At 33.6% G+C, this 18,550-nt stretch overlaps 1 protein-coding gene across 14 annotated transcripts in view; it reads left to right on the plus strand.

Moving 5' to 3' along the window:
- LOC6045974 (whirlin) overlaps positions 1-18,550 on the plus strand; it is a 193,500-nt gene that overhangs the window by 23,375 nt on the left and 151,575 nt on the right. The window lies entirely within an intron of this gene.

Here is an 18,550-nt window from a genome sequence, read left to right on the forward strand (position 1 = left end):
GATGCATTTTGTTTCAAAAATTTTAGAATAAGGGTTGAAACTAATTTTTTTGACCTCCTTCTATCTTGAGACAAGGAACAAAACCAATAATAAAATTTATACCAGCCTTATTTTATTCGATAAAAACTTTTGTCCATGCTATCCAAAAGCCAAAAAAAAACTATTTTGAGTTTTTTTTTTTTCATACGAACTTTCATACAATTTTGCGAGCTTAAAAAAAAGGTATATAAATTTATAGAAAAAGAAAGTAATACGCTTTAGAAAATTTTACCCTTGATAAAAATTTTACCGTTTTTCAAATAAAGGCTATAATGGTATAATAGTATAAAAGTTAATTTTCAAAAAGATGGGAAAATCCTAAAATTAAGCTTATTTCAACTTTGTTTTATCGAACAACTTATTGAGGTGTTTTATATATATATTTGGCAGATTAAAGATTCCGTGGGTTTTCCATCCAATTTGCTATTTGCTCACTTTTTAAACAAATGATTTTACTTTTTTTATGAAATTGCCTTTGATAAAAATGCGTTTATCTTAGTTTCACTTAGGTACCAATCACTTTTAACTGAACATATTTCCTCAAATTTTGGTTCGAATATCAAAGCTTTTTCTGCATTTTCTGTACTATTAACAAAAATATTTACTTTACAAATAGTCGATCTTTTCTGAAATGTTTTATTTCTCATTTTAAACTGATCGAAGAGTCGTTTTGAAAGATGCATAAAAATTTTTATATTCTGTGTTATTATTTATATTGACATTTCAATTTTTAATGATTCAAATTCAATCTAAAAATAGTTTAAAAGCTGTTTTTAGTTGTTTTTTTGAGTGGTGGTCATTGAAAGGATAAATTTTTATTTTAATATGTTTCATTATTTTTGTTTTTATTCAGCAATTCCATATGGAAAGGGGACAAACCGAAAAAAATGCGTCTTTTAAATACGAAATTTTTGGTACCTAAACAAATTTTAAAGTTATCGCAATTTTTAGTGAAAAAAGTTGATTTTTTCTCGTTTTCTTCAATTGCCTTTATTTGACGCGTGGCGCGCCGAAAACCTCGATTTTTTTTTTTCAAAAAATCATATCTCGGAATTCTGTCAATGAACACCTACAGTTTTTGAGAATTTTACGTAAAATTTTCCGAGGAATCCGATAAAAATATTTTCAGACATAGGCTCTTTGGTCCAGACACGGTCAAAATGCCATTTGTAGTTTTCATACGACTTTTTAAAATGTTTGGTCAGTGTTTTCTTTTCTCCAACTAGCCACCTTTCATTTGCATCTAAGTCAGCTAAAATCGGTTGAAATGGAGCGGAGTTATGATTTTTTGAAAAATGTGGTTTTTGCGAAAATTGACGAAAATGGCCACTTTTGGGACCACGCTAGTACGGTGTACCCTAATGACCAAACAAATAAAAAATACGGGTTTAATTATTTTGGCAAAGGAACCCCCAAAAAATGTTGAGTCTGATCGGAATTTTTTTTTTCGCTTTGGGCCCCTTTCAAATAGAATTGCTGAATTATCTTTTATTTTTGTTTCAAATAATATTTAAAGAATATTATGTAGTTCTTTTCGTGCAAACAGTTTTTCATAACACCTTGCTCTTCAACCAGGAAAAAAAGCACAGCTCACGACGGAAGTGGCTTCCTGTTTTGCGTCCCAAGGACGAACTTTTGCACGGAGTGGGGGGTGGCAAGCATACGTGAGTGGGTGCGTTATGGTGGCGCAAATAGGGTAGGACAGCACATGCGGGCAGCTTCCTCCACAAGAAGCGCTCCGAACAACTCTGTCTGGCACTTATTGATTGACGTTGAGGGAGACGGATGCTGTTTTCACGGAAGGGAGCAAAAATTCACTGGAAGTGATGGAAAAGTTTTTCTATATTTGGTTTGTTGTATGGTGGAAAGTAGGTCAATCTTTCCGAGACAGACCAGGAGATTTATTTGTAAGGGATTTTGCTTACGGTAGAAATAATAGATTTACCTCTCTCCACAATTGCCAGCCGTGAAATCACTACCAACCACTAATTTCCACCCAATTAATCATTTCCATTCAATTGCAACAAGGGTGGAAATTACTCGCGGAAACCACCAACCTCGCGCAGTTTCACAACTGCTGCTCCCAAAACGGCTCAATTTATCCTTGTTTGCGCTCCTTAACGAGAAAATGACAACACTTGAACCGGCAAACACAAACACGCACACGTTGCCACGTGGGCACAGTTTGATGGTGGTTCGTTAAAGCCAACCGAGCCAAAACGACTCACCCTCCCCCCGACTAGAGTGCCACCGAACCCTTTAGCTGGTAGATGGGGTGTTATTTTGGGAGGGAAATTGTGGGGGTGGGTGATGAAAGGGTGGTAATATTTACTTTGCCTCATAATGAGCCACTCCCCCATAGTCGTAGTCGTCAAAGTGAAACTGCAAACAGCGATTCCACCGCGGAGAGTGTTCGCTTGGAAATGTAAATTATCTCTCTATTGGAATGCTGGGAACACTGAGTTAAGATAGGTAAAAATTATTTCAAGAATATTTACAAGCTCTAAGTTGTTTTTATTGATGCTTAAATTTTCTTTTCTTTTTAACAATAATAATTCAGATTGTAATAATTCGGAAAAATATGCAAACTTCGTATAACTCTGCAAAGTTAAAAAAAACTACGTAATTTTTTTATTCAAATTTTTTTTACAAAAGTCATTTACAAACAGCAAACCTACATAGCAAGCCCCCGGTACCATTAACAAGTCGGATAGTCGACTCACTTGTTCGCTATTCACAATCAAGTGACATAAATTGACAGTAGGTGGCCTTACACATACAAACAGACAGCACAGCACACGACTTCTTGTCATCTCCTCGCAAAACGAACACATAAATGAGCACCAACTTTTTAAATGGAGTTGAAAAGCGACAAGCAAAACGCACCCCAGGCGATAAACTATACAACACACACACACACAAACATGAACCAGAAACATTTCCAACGCACACAAATACAAGCGCACACAGACAGACAGCGGAGGTTGTTCTTTTCCATCGCAGCAGCAGCAGTCTCTTGATTCTTCGTTTTTGTCCTCCCCCGGTTGGAAGAAGCTTCCTCCTCTTCTTCTTCCTCCCTCTCGAGAGGTACTTGTCACACTTGGAGGGAATCATTTTTAGTTCATTGTATCGTAACAAACAAACTTGGCGTGGGGCCTGGCACTGCCTCCTGTGTTTGTGTGTGGGTGTGTTCTGCCGATGGCAGCACTGTCAGGTTCAGATGTTTGTCACAGAGTTGAACTTTTCCTGGGAGTAGGGAAAGTGAAATTTTGGGGAAAATATTGTTCTCATACGATTTTGTTTTCATCGGAAAAATATTCATATAGTTTAATTTATGGTTTATCAATAAGAAGAGGATAGTAAAGAAAATAGTTTTTTATTGCAGTTCAATTGTCAATCAATGGAAAATAACAACAACGAAACTCCAGATTTTTTCAATAGTAATTACTTAATGATTAACCTTCACAGATCAATCAATCCTGAGATATTCAACAAAAACCGGAAAAACTCGTTCTTTGGAGTAAATCTTCATAAGAAAGAAGTTTTGATCTGATCATGCTCTTCCCTGAAAATTGCTGCAAGTGCCACAACTTGCCAAAGGGATGTTAGTCGGAACGCGTCTGACACACGTACATGCTCAACTTTTGTAAACATTTTTAATTGTAACTTGGGACTCCGGCAGTCAAATTCAACCACACTTCGGAACAATGCACAGAACGTTCAGCAAAACAAAACAAGGTCAATAATTAAAACGCGTTTTTTTTCGGAACGTCAAAAAGCGACGTGCGGCAAGATTGCACGATCACGTCGAAATGGTGCTAAATGACATAAGCAAGAAAAAAAGCTTTTTTGAATTTTAAACATTACAAAAAAAAATAAAATTCCATGTCGTAAATTTCAAAATTGATTTTCATAATATGAAATTGATTTAATTATTCCTTAAAATTTTTACAAGCAGCGTACGACGTGTTTTCTAGAACAAACTTTTTCAATCTCAAACCTGTAAAAAGATCGATTGTATCAGCTAAATTTAAGCTAAATCAGCGCAGACAGTTAATTTGTGAACACAATCATCATTATATAATAATCTATTTATTCTTGTCAAAAATATATTTGCATGCGACTTATGACTTTACTTTGTGCATAAATATTACATAAGAGCAATTTTCTACGAAATCGGTCTTTTTCCTACAATTTTAATTTTTTGTATTTTTTAATCCGGTTGAAACTTTTTTGGTACATAATTTTTCGATGTAAAATCAAATTTGCAATCAATAAGTACTTTAGTGAAATTTTGATAAAGTGCACCGCTTTCAAGTTATAGCCCAGTTGCAAAGTAACCGCCGACCATACAAGTCGCATTCTCAACGCCAGTCCGCAGTTTGTGTGCGCGTCGCCGCTTTTCAAAATGTGCACCGTAGACAAAAACAGTGTGGTTCTGGATTTTTGTCAACTCCAAAACCAACCAAGCCCAAAGCTTGTAAAAAAATTTCTCGCAGACCTTCAAGTAAACCAAGAAAACTTGCGAGCATTGCAATTATGCAATAGAAGAAAAATAGCCGTGTTGCAGTTCGCCGACTCAGCAATGGCCTCGTCCATCATCGACAAACCTCTGGTATATCAGGGTTGCAAAATCCCGATTTACTTGGACAACAACGCTACGGAAGTTCGTGTGCTTGACCTACCTCTAGGCATAAGCAATGATGACGTAGTCAAAGTGATGAGTAAATACGGCGAAGTTTTGACCATCACCAACGACCGCTGGATTAACTTCTTCCCAGGGATCTCAAATGGAGTTCGGACCCTGCGGATGTTGCTGAAACAGCCAATGCCGAAATCAATCACTGTAAACAATGCTGCTGCAACAGTGACGATTATAGGCAAAAAATCGCTTTGCAAACTCAAAGCAAAGAACAAAAAATATGCGGATTCGAGTAAAAAGGTGAACCAAAAAAGCAGTACACAACCGATTGAACCCGAGCCAAGCAGCAGCAGCAGTAAAAGCAACAACAGTAAACCAGAACAAAATGCAATGGAAACAAGTGAAATTGACGAAGAAGACAACGATGGATTCGAGACCGTGCTTTCTAAGCACACCCGCCGCCGAAAGCGCTTACAGGCATATTTGGACGCGGAAGACGAACTAACAAAAAAACGAAGAGAGATGGCTGCAGAAGAAACAGATGAAGAAGATGAAGATGTCATAAAGGCAAAATATTATAAGAAAAAATGTTGTGAGATAACTTCTAAATCCCTGGAAGAAGAGGACGAAGATAAACTTGAAGAACTTGATAATTTACTCTTTAAATATTCCGCTAAATATTTGAAACATAGACAGAAATCGTTAGAAAAAAGGCATGGTAATAATTATTGAAGTGATTTTAAACTCTGTAATCTTTCCTCTTTCACTATCCACCTTGAAGAGATGAATGCACAATGGTGTAAAGTCTCTATAATAATAATAATAAAAAAAAGTTATAGCCATTTTTAGGTGACTTTTTTGAAAATAGTCGCAGTTTTTCATTTTTTAAAATTGGTGCACAAGTTTGCCAACTTCTGAAAAAAATATTTTTGAAAGCTCAGAAAATATTTTGCTTTTTTGAACTTTGTTGATACGACCCTTAGTTGCTGAGATATTGCCATGCAAACGGTGCACTTTATCAAAATTTCACTAAAGTAGTTTTTGATTGCAAATTTGATTTTTCATCGAAAAATGAAGTTGAAAAATATTGCGACCGATATTTCTATTTTTTGAAAAAATCAGTATTGATTAAAAAATTCAAAACTCGGTCAAAGATTTTTTGCACAACCTGGAAATTTCTGAAAAGTTGGCATTTGATGTCCTATAAAACATATCAAAAAATGAAAAAAAAATTAAAAATAGTGTTTTTTGCAAATCAAGTTTTAGTGGCAAAAAGTTAAATTAAAAATCACCAATTTTTTTTTACCGTGTAACATTTTTTTTCCAGTGTAGTCCTACAACTTTGCCGAAGACACCAAATCGATCAAAAATAGCTTCGAAAGATACTGATTTTTGAATTTTTATACATGATTTTTGTATGGACAGCTGCCAAATTTGTATGGAAAATTATATGGACAAACTAATGATGCAAAATAGTTATCAATAAATAATCAAGGAATTTAAAACATCAAGGTTCATAATCAAGGAATTTCAAACAAAAAAAAACTAAAAAAATAAAATCTCAGGAATTTCTCGATGAAACATTTCTCTTTAAGAAGCATTGAAATGCTGAGAAAATTTCCTGTAAGATTTATTTGATAGTAGCGATGATTATTTTTTCTTCTTAAGGTAGCCCAGAATCAAGCCGTGGGCGGAAATATTTTGAAAGCTGAATTCTATTTTTTTTTATTTGCAGAGATTAAAAAGACGTTGAAAGTTTCAATGAAAACCTTAAAGAATAAAAAACTAAATGTTTTTTTCTGAAATTTATTTTTTTATATATTTAACAAAGTTCAATAAATGTGAAATTTAAAATTATTTTCTTAATGTTTATTTTTAACATTTAAATATTCAAATTTTTTTCAAATTTGGATACAGATACATTACAAATTCTTATCTATTTTCAAAAGTTTTGAAGAATAATTTAAAAAATTTCAAATATTCACATTGAAATTATGAAAAATGCATTTAGTCTTAAAGATGTATTTCTGTAACAATCTTTAAATATTTATTTGTAAAAAATGCTTCAAATCACGCTAATTTTACATGTTTTGTTTAATTAAATACCTATAAAATATAATGTTTCAATACAAAAAAACATATTTGTAATGGCCTTAAAAAAAACTTTTATTATCGCTGTGATAATCTATGCAAATTAATGATAAATATTAATATAAAACTAATATTTTGTAAAAAAATATTATTTATACAAATAACTTATATGCTGTGAAAATACATACACAATTTCACTTTTTCTGCACCTAGATAACAATTGATGAAAATTCTAGACCACAAACAAAAATCACGCAATGTTGTTAATAAATATTTAAGTAATTTTAAAAATGCTATAATATCATGAAAATTTGTTAAACATTTGGCTTTCCCGAGCAGACGGAAATAACTTGGGAAGGTCAGTTTTTGATATTGTGAGAAGATCGAAATATGTTATTGGGATGATCGGATTAGTTGTTAAAATAACAAAAATCAATAACAAAGATTTGTTCGAAGAATAACTTAAACTGTTATTATGTTGTTATTGCAATAACAAACCAATAACACAGAAGGAATCATGAAGGAATAACAAGATTTGTTATTTTGTGCGGAGAGGTGGAGCAGCATAATAACAAAAAATGTTATTGAACTGGTATGTCTCCATAACAAAAAAAGTTATTGTTTTGGTTTATTTGTTATTTGCAAATAAACCTGCAGTTGCCATAACTCCTCTGTACTAGTCAGGGCTGCAGAGTCGGGTACCTCAAGCGACTTTAAATCCATACTTTGAAGACAACTCCGACTCTGGATGCAGGATATGACGTCAACGACGACTTTAGCTCTCCAAAAATACCCGACTTCACAGATTCCGACTCCAAGTAAAAGTTGCTGAAAATTAGATGAATCCGATGCAGTCTCCGAGGTCACACTCCAGCTCGAACTTCAACGTCAGCTCCGACTTCCTGGCTCTGTGAAAATAATAACAGTTTTTGTTATTCACACTTCAAAAATTCTCAATAAATAAATCAATTCCGTTAGGGAATATAACAAAATAAAAAAAGAACTCTCAAAAGTTAATTTATCGGATTAATTTTAGCTTGAAACTCCATTTCATGGCCAAAATAATGACCCCGATGAAATTGGTCAAAATTATTTCATAGTTCTAGCCAATTTTAGTAAAATCCCTTAGGGGGTATATCAAATAATTAAAAAATCAACTTTCAAAATTTCAACTTTTTAGAATAATTTTAGCTTAAGGACCTCATTTCATGGCCAAAATAATGACCCTGACGAAATTGGTCAAAATTATCCCATAGTTCTAACCATTTTAACTAAGTCCTTTAGGGGGTATATCAAATAATTAAAAAAATCAAATTTCAAAATTTCAACTTTTTAGAATAATTTTAGCTTAAGGACCCCATTTCATGGCCAAAATAATGACCCTGACGAAATTGGTCAAAATTATCCCATAGTTCTAACCATTTTAAACTAAGTCCTTTAGGGGGTATATCAAATAATTAAAAAAATCAAATTTCAAAATTTCAACTTTTTAGAATAATTTTAGCTTAAGGACCCCATTTCATGACCAAAATAATGATCCCGACGAAATTGGTAAAAATTATCCCATAGTTCTAGCCAATTTTAACAAAGTCCCTTAGGGGGTATATCAAATAATTAAAAAAATCAACTTTCAAAATTTCAACTTTTTAGAATAATTTTAGCTTAAGGACCCCATTTCATGGCCAAAATAATGACCCCGACGAAATTGGTAAAAATTATCCCATAGTTCTAGCCAATTTTAACAAAGTCCCTTAGGGGGTATATCAAATAATTAAAAAAATCAACTTTCAAAATTTCAACTTTTTAGAATAATTTTAGCTTAAGGACCCCATTTCATGGCCAAAATAATGACCCCGACGAAATTGGTCAAAATTATCCCATAGTTCTAGCCAATTATAGCAAAGTCCCTTAGGGGGTATATCAAATAATTTAAAAAATCAACTTCCAAAATTTCAACTTTTTAGAATAATTTTAGCTTAAGGACCCCATTTCATGGCCAAAATAATGACCCCGACGAAATTGGTCAAAATTATCCCAAAGATCTAAACATATTTAACAAAAGAAAAAATAATAACAGATTGTGTTATGGACACTTTTCCATTTGTGCGATTTGTGGTAATTTTATTTCTAAGTCAGTATACCGAACGAATAACAAATTTTGTTATTAGGAGAGTTTTTGAAATGTATAACATTTCCTCTTATTGGCGTGTTATTAAACATTTTCAATATAATATCACTTCAATACCAAATTTTGTTATTTTATCCGAAACTGTTATTATTTTTTCTTCTTGAAGTTGAACTTCAGGTTAAAATAATAACACTTTTTGTTATTTTAACAGGATTTGTTATTGAAATATTATTAATTTTGTTATTACCGTCTGCCCGGGTTGTTAGATATTCATATTGCAAATCGTGAAAAAATGATCATTTTCAACTCCTAACTTTAGTTCTTCTTAAATATTTTGCTTTGATTTTCATTTTTGATATTAATGGGTGTTGTTTTCTATTCGGTGCACATCAACCAGAGCGTTTGCACGAAGATTTTTTCAGATATTTTAGTATTTTCGAAACTAAGGGAACTATCGATATAATTTTTTATTCATCCCCTAAAGCACTGTCTACTAAGCGATTTACAACAAAATTTGCCTATTTTTACAATCTGATTGTTGCAGGATTGGGTCCGTAAGTTTGTCAATTTTGGAATAAGAAGACAACAACTTCTTTGGTTGCTGTGCACCCTAAATGGTATCAGGCATATTTCACAAACCCCGATCATTGTGTTTCACATTTGCTATTTTCTTTAATTTATTTTTTTAATATTAATTTTAACATTTACTTTTAAGTTCATATAACTTTGTTTGTTAAGCTTACATAACAAAAAATTACCGCAAACTTAATAAACGTGATTCTTCTTTCAAACAAGCACAAACAATTTTTTTTAAAGGCTTTTGAAAATATTTTCAAAAGTTTCTGTCCCTCACTTCTTAAACAATATGTCCGAAAAATAAGGGGGCAACTTGTTTTTTCAAGAAACCTTAAAATTGTTTATGGAAATTTAAGTGCAATTATCTGATAACAATTTCAAGTTCATTCCCTTGCATTTATAATCATTTTTAACATGTTTGAGTTGAGTCAATTCTTTCAATATTTTGAGCATTCTTTCAAATTTGATTGTACAGTACCGCAGAAAGTATTTTTCCTCAAAAAATATCTTCAAAATATAGTATTTATGTAAATTAATTATTGCAAACTCAAATATTTACATCGACCTAATCTAGATTTGTTTTTTTTGCGAATTTTGTGGTTGAATAATTTCAGAACTTATGTTGACAGCTTGTCACTTTCGTTCCATCAACTCAAGCACAAATAAATTTCCTAGACAGGAAAAGATAGTAAACCTTCCACATCACAATCTAATTTTCAGTACACCAGGTACTGCCCTTTCCATCACGTTCCCTTCGCATCACCTTAAATTATTGTTCCTCTTCGCTCCATTCCTATTAGAGAGGCAAAATTTTCTCCCGACAGTTTGGGCCTCTTGCCAGCCGTCGACCAAGTGACAAAATGACGTCGTCGAACGCCACTTTAGCGTCACCAGGCCTCGGAGGAAGTTGTCTTCTTCTTCTTATTTTCCAACTATGAATTGAGATGAACAGCGCTGACGTGACGTTGAGGGATATTTGCGAGACACTTGCCTCGATGGTTCGCCCTTCATGGGGGTTGAAGTTACGGCCGGGACAGTGTCTCGGGAGCTGGTAAAGAGACGCAATTAAGAATTCACTCTGCGTAGTTTAGCTGTTTCTTGAAGATAATGGATATTTGTTGAGGGAATTGTTTTTTTTTATTTTTCCTTGCTGAATAGTGAAAAGTCCATGTAATCACACTAATGGGGAAAACCAATATCGGAAAAACGAAGACCGTTCTGGTTTGCAACCAGTTTCAAACGAGCTGAATTTACTTTGCTTGAGCGGAAGTGCATTACATAACCCTTTTATCTAGTTATTGCTTCAGCAATAATATCATTTTCGTTCGTTGTGTCTCGTCCCCGTCCGAAAACGTTGAGTTGACGTTCTTGGGCTAACCTTTGAATGTAAATTTCTTGTTTGATTTCAAGTTTGAGTTTTTTAAGATTGCTATTTGCAAATGTTTAGACTATTCCTTTCTGACTCATTATTCTTCTTAAAAAAAATCAAACTTTAAAAATGAATAAAATCACAGTGGAAGCCAAGGGTCACCAAGGCCTCAGCTGAGTGCAACGTCGTCGGGGAGAGCATTTACTCATACATGAACTTCCAACTTCCTTCCAAAAGGCGGCAGATTGCCAAAAAGAGCAGCAGCAAAAAAAAAGTTAATATTATGTCCTTTCGTTTCGTTTTAGAAGCCCTTTGGCTTCCCCTTTAACTTCCCCCAACTGGTTCACCGGAAGTAACGCCGGGGTGCACAGTTTTTCTTCCCGAGTGAAGAAGATATATACAGGCATTGGTAACAGATGTTTTACAATTTAGGTTCCAGTAAAATGGAGTCGTTTTTGGGCTGCTATTTATTTTTCGTTTTCCAATACGGGAAGCAATTTATGGGCAAATAAAATCGATTTACGGGAATGTTAGACATTTGTGATGGCTTTTCTAACAGAAAAACGTATTTTTTTTGGTAAAATTTTTAAAGGGTTTTTGAAAACAGTCCTGAAGTTTTTTTTCATCGAATATTGAATATTTTAAAAATTAATTTCAATAAAGTTTATTCCTGACTAATAGGAGGATAGAATCGATTTCCAGAGTTGCTAGCACTAAAGTTTATGGAGCTTTTTAATGGGTTGTCGATGGTTTGTGGCCAACCCAAAACTGGGTTAAAGCTGTTTGAAGGCATGTTCGTTAACTGATATTTGTTAGCAATTTCGAGTTGCTGGAATTTCTAATGTAATTTTGTTCAAGAGCTTTTTAGATCATGTTTCAACCTTCTTATTCATCAAGTTGATTAGATATCCCGTTCAACCCTTACCGTCGACCAAACCCAACCACAGATGACCTGTAATTATCCCAACCAACTTCACCGCAGGATGCAGGAAGCATCCTCGGATAGTTGATAGTTGACCTCACCACATCCCGAATCTCCACGCGAGGATATTACTTATTTACACATCAATCAAACCGGCCACAATGACCGGAACATCCTTTCGGGGCACAACCTGTGGCTTTTGTGTGCCGTCCCCGATGGCCACCGCACAGGTTGACTAATGAATGGCCAGTGGCGATAGTGGGCTTCGATGATGACCGGTGATGATAATCTAAACAGAGAAGCTCATCATCGACAGCAGAGTTAGTTAATATCGCTTGATAGAATCAATTTCAAAATTGTCTAGCAAAAGCTTCAACAAACTTTGAATCATATTTTATGGTCCTCCTCGTTGGAAACCGCATGCACTGGGATTTATGTCACATCAATAAATCAGTCCTGGCCCGGAGCTGTCGTTCGAAAGTCCCCAAGGAGCATCAATGTCAATTATTGCTGATCAAGCGATACCGTCCTGTTGCTTTTTACTTCATGCATAGTTTAATTCACCGTGGGATTGGAAAATTTATTTGTGTCTATCAAGGGCATTCTATTTATAGACTAAGCTACATGAAAATCAAAAACAACAGAACAACAGAACAACAGAACAACAGAACAACAGAACAACAGAACAACATAACAACAGAACAACAGATCAACAGAACAACAGAACAACAGAACAACAGAACAACAGAACAACAGAACAACAGAACAACAGAACAACAGAACAACAGAACAACAGAACAATAGAACAACAGAACAACAGAACAATAGAACAACAGAACAATAGAACAACAGAACAACAGAACAACAGAACAACAGAACAACAGAACAACAGAACAACAGAACAACAGAACAACAACAATTTTGACAATTTTGACAATTTTGACAATTTTGACAATTTTGACAATTTTGACAATTTTGACAATTTTGACAATTTTGACAATTTTGACAATTTTGACAATTTTGACAATTTTGACAATTTTGACAATTTTGACAATTTTGACAATTTTGACAATTTTGACAATTTTGACAATTTTGACAATTTTGACAATTTTGACAATTTTGACAATTTTGACAATTTTGACAATTTTGACAATTTTGACAATTTTGACAATTTTGACAATTTTGACAATTTTGACAATTTTGACAATTTTGACAATTTTGACAATTTTGACAATTTTGACAATTTTGACAATTTTGACAATTTTGACAATTTTGACAATTTTGACAATTTTGACAATTTTGACAATTTTGACAATTTTGACAATTTTGACAATTTTGACAATTTTGACAATTTTGACAATTTTGACAATTTTGACAATTTTGACAATTTTGACAATTTTGACAATTTTGACAATTTTGACAATTTTGACAATTTTGACAATTTTGACAATTTTGACAATTTTGACAATTTTGACAATTTTGACAATTTTGACAATTTTGACAATTTTGACAATTTTGACAATTTTGACAATTTTGACAATTTTGACAATTTTGACAATTTTGACAATTTTGACAATTTTGACAATTTTGACAATTTTGACAATTTTGACAATTTTGACAATTTTGACAATTTTGACAATTTTGACAATTTTGACAATTTTGACAATTTTGACAATTTTGACAATTTTGACAATTTTGACAATTTTGACAATTTTGACAATTTTGACAATTTTGACAATTTTGACAATTTTGACAATTTTGACAATTTTGACAATTTTGACAATTTTGACAATTTTGACAATTTTGACAATTTTGACAGTTTTGACAATTTTGACAATTTTGACAATTTTGACAGTTTTGACAATTTTGACAATTTTGACAATTTTGACAATTTTGACAATTTTGACAATTTTGACAATTTTGACAATTTTGACAATTTTGACAATTTTGACAATTTTGACAATTTTGACAATTTTGACAATTTTGACAATTTTGACAATTTTGACAATTTTGACAATTTTGACAATTTTGACAATTTTGACAATTTTGACAATTTTGACAATTTTGACAATTTTGACAATTTTGACAATTTTGACAATTTTGACAATTTTGACAATTTTGACAATTTTGACAATTTTGACAATTTTGACAATTTTGACAATTTTGACAATTTTGACAATTTTGACAATTTTGACAATTTTGACAATTTTGACAATTTTGACAATTTTGACAATTTTGACAATTTTGACAATTTTGACAATTTTAACAGTTTCTGCAATGCCCGTCACTCGTTTGCTCCTCTCATGTTAAAGTAATTCAATTTACGTGGTCGATTGTTCATACAAAGCACCCTCTTTAACGTTGCATCATCCCCTTTGTTATTGATTACGATCCAAATGCCCTTTAGCTCTCCATTTAACCCAGCCCCTCCAATGCAAACCATGGTGAATAGTGAAAAGCCCTTCCCCGGAGCGGGGTTCGCGCAACCCTTGGGCGGAAGGGGGTACTTTTCTTTCATATCCGGAACTCCATTTACGAGCACAAGAGTACCGAAACTTGCAATTGAAACTGGCAAAAGAGCTTCCAGAGCGAGGAGGGAAATTGATTTTATCGCGCGGACTCCGCAAATCGGCGTAGTAAATTTACAATTCATTCAAAAGTTTTCCGGCTTTTCTTTTTGCACTTCAAGTGGGTGGGAATTTTCTATCATTTGAAATGGAAGTCAGTTCGAGTCTAGTTCTGCGGTGCCGCGACTAATGAAGTGAACTCTTTCAATTGATGGTGGGATTTCGCCCACATGCAACAGGGGGATTCCACGTGAAAAACAAAAATCGCATTTTGAAGTTTTTTTTTGTTTGTAACACAATTTCTTAAAATATTTTTTATTAAACAACAATACAGGAAAAAAAAATCTGCATGGTTTTTAAAAATAACTTTGAATCTCATTGTAAATTGAAATGGATCTTGCTTTTCGTGATTGAGAAAGCTTCTACGAAAGACATTGATACGTTTCCTATCCATTCACAGAACGATTCTCGTTTGAATGCGTCATAAGAAAGTGTTTGCTTAACGAGTCTAATGAACCAGGAAAAAGGTCAAAGTGAGCAAAAGCTATCGCTGTGATTATGATTGCAGTTCAAATTTAATGATTTTTCATTTTCATCAGCCAAACTTTTCAATGTTATTTATGCTGGCAAACATTAAATGGGCACGAATTTGCTTTGAAGACTTCCTTAGAAGTCATAAAAGAAATTTCTTTTATGTCTCATTGTCACCCTGTGGCAGCTTTTTATTAGCTCGTAAAACTAAACAAAATCATCTTTGTTTAGCATGTTCCGGTTTGCTTTAAAGAGATTTAAAAAAAATACAATTTGAACTCAGATTTAAAGCCAAACTCCCTGTCAGTCACCCCAACAAAACAGTCCGCAAGCTAATTCCGCACAAAGACCATCCTGCTTCCTTCCAAAAAATCCTCCATTAAGGATTTAAAGCCTGCGAGGCATTTCGGCCGCAACGAGAATACATTTTTCATCCCCCTATTTCCCCCTCTGCAACCTCCTTTGTACCTGCTGACAGGTGCTGCTGGATATGACGGGCCTGTCACGACCACGTGTACCAACCCCACCGAAATTCCAGTGACGTCGTCGACGGTGAGTCTGTACCGCAGCAGCTGGAGGGAAAGGTGTCCAAATCCCGGATATTAGGTGTTGAGGTCTGTCCTCGATCTGGTTCGGAGAGACACGGACAGTCAGAGTGGGGTTTGTGGTTTCAGTAGGCGAGCATTAATTATTTCCTTCGAAACATAGTAGGGAATTGGCGGGGAGTAAGTTTGATGATTTCAAAGTCGGAAGTTGAATTATTTGAAGTTTGATTTATTGTCAAAATTGTCAAAATTGTCAAAATTGTCAAAATTGTCAAAATTGTCAAAATTGTCAAAATTGTCAAAATTGTCAAAATTGTCAAAATTGTCAAAATTGTCAAAATTGTCAAAATTGTCAAAATTGTCAAAATTGTCAAAATTGTCAAAATTGTCAAAATTGTCAAAATTGTCAAAATTGTCAAAATTGTCAAAATTGTCAAAATTGTCAAAATTGTCAAAATTGTCAAAATTGTCAAAATTGACAAAATTGTCAAAATTGTCAAAATTGTCAAAATTGTCAAAATTGTCAAAATTGTCAAAATTGTCAAAATTGTCAAAATTGTCAAAATTGTCAAAATTGTCAAAATTGTCAAAATTGTCAAAATTGTCAAAATTGTCAAAATTGTCAAAATTGTCAAAATTGTCAAAATTGTCAGAATTGTCAAAATTGTCAAAATTGTCAAAATTGTCAAAATTGTCAAAATTGTCAAAATTGTCAAAATTGTCAAAATTGTCAAAATTGTCAAAATTGTCAAAATTGTCAAAATTGTCAAAATTGTCAAAATTGTCAAAATTGTCAAAATTGTCAAAATTGTCAAAATTGTCAAAATTGTCAAAATTGTCAAAATTGTCAAAATTGTCAAAATTGTCAAAATTGTCAAAATTGTCAAAATTGTCAAAATTGTCAAAATTGTCAAAATTGTCAAAATTCACCAAGTTGATCAAATTTACCAAATTGAACAGACATACCAAATTTACCAAATTTACCAAATTCTCCAAATTGGCAAAGTTGATCAAATTGACCAAATAAAAAAAAAAACTTTGTTGACGACTTGGCAAAGATGACCAAATTTACCAAATTGGCAAATTGACAAAGTTGACCAAATTGACCAAATTGACCAACTTCCCTAAATTTTTTGGATTGACATTTTCTCTTAATTCACGTTATTCACCAAATTGACCAAATTTACCGTAAATTTGGTAAATTTACCAAATTTACCAAATTTACCAAATTTACCAAATTTACCAAATTTACCAAATTTACCAAATTTACCAAATTTACCAAATTTACCAAATTTACCAAATTTACCAAATTTACCAAATTTACCAAATTTACAAATTTACAAATTTACCAAATTTACCAAATTTACAAATTTACCAAATTTACCAAATTTACCAAATTTACCAAATTTACCAAATTTACCAAATTTACCAAATTTACCAAATTTACCAAATTTACCAAATTTACCAAATTTACCAAATTTACCAAATTTACCAAATTTACCAAATTTACCAAATTTACCAAATTTACCAAATTTACCAAATTTACCAAATTTACCAAATTTACAAATTTACCAAATTTACCAAATTTACCAAATTTACCAAATTTACCAAATTTACCAAATTTACCAAATTTACCAAATTTACCAAATTTACCAAATTTACCAAATTTACCAAATTTACCAAATTTACCAAATTGGGCCAAATCGACCAAATGGGCCAAATCGACCAAATGGGCCAAATCGACCAATTGTGCCAAATCGACCAATTGGGTCAAATCGACCAATTGGGCCAAATCGACCAATTGGGCCAAATCGACCAATTGGGCCAAATCGACCAATTGGGCCAAATCGACCAATTGGGCCAAATCGACCAATTGGGCCAAATCGACCAATTGGGCCAAATCGATCAATTGGGTCAAATCGATCAATTGGGCCAAATCGACCAATTGGGCCAAATCGACCAATTGGGCCTAATCAACCAAATAGTTGATTAGTCTTTTGTTTATTTCTTAGTTAGTTTTGTTTAAACAATGAGTAAAGTAGAAGGACAAAATACATCAAACGAATCGCAAAGATCCTAGTTTTGACCTACCGTCGTCTCAACCCTTGAATTGGCTTGCAGCCAAAAACGGGGGTTTACACAGACACACACATGTTCAAAGTCGAGCAAGGAGTATGTCACACGATGAGGCTCGTTTTCGCCAATGTCTGGGGCCATTGTCGAAATGCAGGAGCCTGCCAGCAGAGGACGGAATCATCAGTTGAGTGATGATGTTCCGGAAACAATAACCTTGGCCAAACCGTTCACCGTTCGGGATCGTTTGCACCGCCGTCACATTCTGTCTGTCTATTGCGGGAAGAACTTTTTTTTGAGGATTGAAGATTCAGTGAGGTAACAAAAAAGCTTTGAGTTAGAGGAACTGAAATTTTGGAATACTATTTTATTACTTTTCTGTTCTGTTGAGTCATATCATAATTCGCAAAATTACCGTCATCCCATGCCAGTCATAACGGTCACCTGTGGAACCCAATCTCGTAATTGGATGACGCAAGGAACGCAAACTTCCAGCGGTTCCGCATGACCACAGCTGTTCGGGAAATTGACGGTGAAGTTGAGTCAGCCAGCAAAAAAAGATGGACACACCAGCTGTGCAATATTCTCCAATTTTCCTCCCCCAAGGAGATGACATTTATGTCGTAACCACACACCGTGTGTCCATCCACCGTGCGTGGGGATAAATTATGGCTTGTTGTCGTTAAAAAATTACATAATGCTCAATGGCGAAGGTGCCGGTCGTGTGGTGCATTATCATCGTGTGGTATCGTAGGTGGATGAAGGTCCCTCGAAAGCTTTGCGTGAGCAATGTTTTGTTTGTCACATTTTTAATAGAATAAGTAGTTCTAGGATAGAAGAAAACAATTTGAATAAGTATAATAAACAACAAATTTTACTTCAAAAGTAGAACACTTTTCATCATCCAGGTATGTTTCAATTTTCGGTCAATTTTTTGTCAAAAGTTTTATTTGAGACCACGTCTTGGTGGACTTTTCAGAAACCTAGATGCTGTGGGTGAAATTTTATTGGCAATTGCAACACATGCCACGGTTATTTGAGACAATTGCCATTCTGCCCCATTTCAT

Source organism: Culex quinquefasciatus, chromosome 2, assembly GCF_015732765.1.
Source record: "Culex quinquefasciatus strain JHB chromosome 2, VPISU_Cqui_1.0_pri_paternal, whole genome shotgun sequence".
NCBI classification, from domain to species: domain Eukaryota; kingdom Metazoa; phylum Arthropoda; class Insecta; order Diptera; family Culicidae; genus Culex; species Culex quinquefasciatus.